This window comes from Lagopus leucura, unplaced genomic scaffold (assembly GCF_019238085.1).
Source record: "Lagopus leucura isolate 7727_CA_CO unplaced genomic scaffold, USGS_WTPT01 Super-Scaffold_100008, whole genome shotgun sequence".
In the NCBI taxonomy this organism is placed as follows: domain Eukaryota; kingdom Metazoa; phylum Chordata; class Aves; order Galliformes; family Phasianidae; genus Lagopus; species Lagopus leucura.
Window position 1 is genome coordinate 18075924 of NW_024962265.1, and position 6000 is coordinate 18081923.

Genomic DNA, 6000 nt, shown 5'->3' on the forward strand with positions numbered 1-6000 from the left:
GAATGGGATGAGACAGTATATTCTTAAGCTGGAGCTTCTTGTTCATTTATTTTGAATATTTCTCAACTAATCAACCATGAAATAATAACTGCCTCATATTCCCTGTTAAAGAACTGCTTGTTTCTATAGTGACAAACAAAATCTACTCTGTAAACTCATTCTCACATTAAAAAATAAAGTCCTTGTAGTCTTTCAGATAGCTAATTAGTTGAGACTGAAAGAAAACATACTGAGGCTTATATAGAAGGGAAAATAAAATGCTAGTAGAACTTTGAAGGGCATAGTGGCAAAGGAAGAGCACTCAGCCCTCTGGGGTCATTGTGATTTTCTATTGTATAAAAGGGCCAAGAAAAAGACAAGACTGAAAGACCAGAAGTGCTTGTCCTATATAGGCACAATAAACCTTGGAGTATGCATATTGTTCTGACTGACTCAAGATTTAATGCACTAACATCAAAATAGCACAGAGATGAGAAAGCTTCAGATAAGTAAATCAGCAACAGAACTGACTTGTGAGAGCACCTCTGAAGTATGATTTTGGTTTTCCAAGACACAACAGCAATGAAACATAACTATTAACCTATCTTAACACAAAATATCATCTTGAAGCCTTCTTGTAGTTTCAGATAAACACAAAGAAAGTGAAGAATCCTGTTTAGAAAAGATGTGTGAGTGAAAATAAATTTGTTCTAAGAGAAAAATTTACAAGGCTAGCAACATATTATATAGAGTAAGACAACTGATGGACTTGTGAAGTTAAAGATATTAAGTTTATTTTAATCAGTAAAGAATCTTCAAAATACCTTCTGAACTGCATGAGCTTGTTTGATTGCTATGAAGGTGACTTTGAGCCTTCAACTTAAATGGCCCTTGGTTAAATAGAAAATGTATTCAATATTTCCTTTCTCTATTGTTAATTTGATTCACTGTGATTTTAGGACTTATTTATTCTATTTCTCTGTATAAGCAAATTAATATCTAAGCAGGAGCATTTAGACAGTGGTAAATGCCTTTATTGAAATCTTTTCACCACAGATTCCATGTGCAGGAAAGAATGAGGAGGTTAGCCAAAGAAAAAAAATCTATCATGTAAGATATTCCTTAATTGGATGAGTCATTGCCATCCATAATAGCTCACTGAATCTACTGGCATCCACAATTAATTAAAACTGCCAGAAGCCTGGGAATAATTACTAATTAATGTAGTTTTAAGGTTAATTTTTATTTAAAATAGCCATTAAGGAATGTCCATGTTGTTACAGCTCGTGAGCATTGATCTGCTGGGAAGTCTCAATGTTTATCAAATGATTTGTCCTGGCACAGCAATAATATGGTAGCTTTCCCTGCATGTGATTCCTCTAGGCTGGAAAAATTACTCAGTGGCCTACTCCAGTGAGTGACATTCATCAGATGATACAGGTGTGGTATAGTGCTTCTCAGTAAAGGAAATATTTGGGTCTAATATGTTGGATTGCTACTTAAGTGGGTTCTGGACTACCTGAAATTGTTAAGCTATTCACAGCAGGTTAGAAAACCTAGCAAAATCCTTAAAATCATAATAATTGATATTAAAACAAGTAACAGTGGAGGCTTTCTGTTGTTGTTTAGCTGGTTGTCTTATGTTTTTCCAAAACTGTGCTGATAAGTTAGAATAGCTACAATGAGTTAGTTAGATGAGTTTGTAAATCTTTTATAGAAAAAAAACAAGTTCTTTCCTGAGAGGATGGATTGCACTAATTATTTGCATTGGACAATAATGTTGAGATTTCCTGACCTTCTTAAACTCCATCATATTCCCTAAGGGTAGTTTTCACAATCATCGCTTGCATCATCGCTGGCTTTGTATGGCTTCTCAATGAGTCAAAGTGGCTCACAGACCTCATTGCAGATAAATAAATCCCTTGTTTTTCACCTGAGTCAGAGAGCTGATCTAACTTGGTAGGTGTATAAATGCAAGAGCTCAGGAAGGGAGGAGGAACATTATTAGTGGCAGCAGACCAGTTTTATAACTATTTAATCCAATGATGAAACCACACTCATGATACATATTTTCTTTCCTTCTTTCCCATCTTCTTGAAATGTCTGTGGATGCCTAAAATTCTGTACCAGTTTTAACCTTTCATCTTCTACTAAGAATAAGACTTGCACTCCTCTTTCCCATCAACTATAAACAAAGGTTCAGACTCAGGGGTTTATGAATCTCTCCTCTACTGAAAATAACTGGATGTGTAAGCACTGTGGCAAAATTTATAATCAGTTCACACCACCAATTAAAGTTAATCAAGTTTTGCATCAGTCAGATTAGCTAATAGGTAGATTTATCAACCTATGAAAAAGCAAAAGTTTATTTTACACAAATGAATTTCAACAGTATATTTAGTGTAATTGCAGAGAAAATGTATGAAATTATCTTTGAAGATAAATATTCTACTTTCTGCTCCACTTTACCAATTTCTTGAGTGAAAGTTGTGCTTGTCTGGCATATTAGTAATCTTCAACCAGAGCATCATCCTTTTTCCTTCCCTAGCGTGCCTAATTACTGTAGTGGTATATCCTTGAGGAGGAGTCAGAAAGATGCCTCTGATTAACACAGGCTGAGATCACATAATGAAGGGTATATTTTCATCTCTTTGATCAAAGAAAATGGTTTAATGAGATCAGACCTTTATTCTTGAAAAAAAAAAAAAAAAAAAAGAGAATGCAAAAGGATTACACTGCTGACATTCAAATATTCTAGAGGAAGTGTTTGTGGTTGGTAGTAGAGATATTTATAACTGGATGTTCAGTGAAGCAGGTTCAAATTATGGATTAAATATAAGGTGTAGGTTCCAGACAGTACTGCAAATATATGCCAGTGGTATACACAGAGATAGTTAGGGTGCAGTTACATAAAATGTAGAGCAAATATCTTTACATTAGCAGTATACTAGTTCTGATTTGTAAAGTGAATTTTTGTCATAAAAGCACTAATAAAGCAGTTCTCTCTTTTTATCCCCTGAAAGAAAACAAACAGTCAAACAAACACGAAAAACAGCAACAACTAACATATAATTGCTAATTTCAGTATTATTTGAGTGAATTTGCTAAGCAAAAAATGGAGCAGAAGAGGAAGATGAAAGGAGAGTGGAAGCAAGATCTTTTTTTGGTAGTGACTGAATTAGCAGTCTTGAGTAACTTCCCACTTAAGAATTATGCAATAGGTACAAACTGAAATGGAGGAAGATCCATCAGAATATGAGGAAAAACTTCTTTACAATGAGGGTGACTGAGCACTGGCACATGTTGCCCAGGGAGGTTGTGGAAATATTCAAAACCCACCTAGACCCGACATGTGCAATGTGCCCCAGGCTTCAGCAAGATGGTTGAATTAGATGATCTCCAGAAGTCCCTTTCAGCTTCAACTATTGTGTAATTCTATGTGATTTATAGGAAGTGTTTCCTTCTGTAGCAATGCTCTTTTAATAAATTCTGCCCTACCAGAGACAATTCTACATAATTCAGTAAAGCTTTCTGATATTATCTAGTCTGCACTTCGAGAGTGGTTCTGTAGTTTCTTTGCCTTTTAGAATGCCCTTTCCTTTACTGCCTTTTTGAATAACCTTTATTTTAAACAAGTGTCCTTCTTCCACATACAAAACAAAATGTCTACAATGTGAATTAAGACATTTTGTTGCTGTAACATTTAACTTCACTTATCACTATGACAATATAAACAACTTCAGCGTGTTTTTTAGGGACTTATCCTACAGATCTTTCTTCCTTTCTCCCACCAAGACAACTTCTCCCCTTAACCAGGGTCCTTTGCATGCTATATTCACTGCTAACCATCTGGGAAAAATAAATAAAATCTATAGGACTTATTTATGATCATGAAGGGAGTTTAGTCCTCATAAGTAAGAATCTCCACTTTAAAAGAATTCCTTGTAATGTTTGGAAACCTGGAAAAGCAGAGTTCAAAGAAGCAAAGGATGAAAGTCGTTGTTTACTGGCTCCAGTCTAAGCTGCTAACTCATAAATCCTGTTATTCCAATTGTAAGATTGCAAACTCAGTGAAAAACCACAACAGTTTGCATTTGCGTTGTTAATTAGTTTAAACCAAAGTGCAAGCTTCAAAGTATCAATCTTTTCTTGTCACGCCACAGTATTTCCAAGATTTTTCAGAGAATCTCAGTGTGTAATACAGCTAGTAAATCAGCTGTAAATATGCCTATTATACATTATGGGCAAAAATGATTTCAGGGTAAAATTATAGAGTAAGAGTTGCTGGAAAATCTATCAGTGGTAAACAGTTGGTTTTTCCAAGCAAATGGCTTTTCCTAAGTGCAGAGATTCCAGTTAGGTGTGAAAATTTCAGAATGCCGAATAACTTGGAATAGGTAATAATTTTAATAAGATCTTTGCATGAAAGTTTTATTGAAAACCGTAAATAAAGCATGGGAGTTGATAATATTTTAGTATAATTTTAAAGAACTACTTCAAATCTGTAATGTTGTCTCTATTTATATCTGCTGTTTCCAAAAACAATAGTTTTTAGACATAACAGTAGTCTTGATTTACAAATAAATCATCAATTTTCTATAGAGTTAACTCTGCAGTCTTAACTCCAGAGAAATAAACAAAAAAACTCTGCTAATCATTTAATGTATGATATAAAAAATTCTATGGCTAGTGACACCGTAGAAAAAGTAGGAGTAGGAAGTATCTCTGGTAAGAAATGCACAATGAATATTAATTCCATATGAAGTGGTTGAAAATGAAAACATAGGTGATACGTACTTTGCAAGAACAAGTAACATGTCAGTTCCAGGGAAAAGATCTCAAAATAGAACATTTTCCATACCAATCTCTTAGTTTCCGCAGAACGGAACTCTAAGTTGAGCAGCACAATGCAACAGACAAATTTTCTACCATGACAGAGGCAGTTACGTGCACAGCTATAACACAGTTTGGATTCCAAAAGGTTCTATGGCTCTGAATATTGAACTCCTTGAACGGAATATGACTTTCTGAACTTTATTCTCTGACAGAATCTGAAAACTTAATGTTCTGAGGAAACATACAACACTTATTTTATCAGTCTGATCTGGAAAATATCATCTCTTGTGTGTGATTAAGTGAATTATGATGTCAGTGGCTTCGTATTTATTCCCTGTTCTAAAGGGTTATTGTGGGACCTGAAAACTTTTATGTCTCCAAAAATATTAAATAACAATATAGAAAGAAACAAGTATATTAATACAGGGAAAATCTCTACCTGTTATAAATTATTTTTAGCCATTCATTATTTTGATGTTTTGTTCTAGTATAGTTTTCATATGTTAGTCAAGACAAAGTCAGAAAAGTACTGGTACCATTAGAAAATAGATCACATAGCATTAAGTCACAGACCAAGATTCTTGTCACCTTACTACTTCTCTTGGGGTAACCCTGGATGGAAGCATGGCCCTCTGGTGAAACAGCCATTCCTTCCAGTTTTGTGTTATCTGTGAATTCACTGAGGGTACACTCTACACCGTCATCCTGTGTGATCATCCTCTAAAGAAAATGTCAAACAAAATTGGATTCAGCATTGACCCCTTCAGCAAGACTTTGTCCTATTGACCACAACCTTCTGGGCCTGACTATTCCTATAAGAAATACCTCCAATTAATAATAATTCTTAATCACAGAATCACAGAATGGCCAGGGTTGGAAGGGACCTCAAGGATCATGAATCTCCAGCCCCCTTGCCACATGCAGGGCCACCAACATCCACATTTAATACTAGACCAGGCTGTCCAGGGCCCCATCCAATCTGGCCTTGAATACCTCCAGGGACGGGGCATCCACAACCTCTCTGGGCAGCCTGTTCCAGCACCTCACCACTCTCTCTGTAATTCTAATGCCACATAATTCCTATTAAATTCTAATTAAGAATTTATAATAAATGGTTCCTTTTCTTTCTCTCTTTCTCTCTTTCTCTCTTTCTCTCTTTCTCTCTTTCTCTCTTTCTCTCTTTCT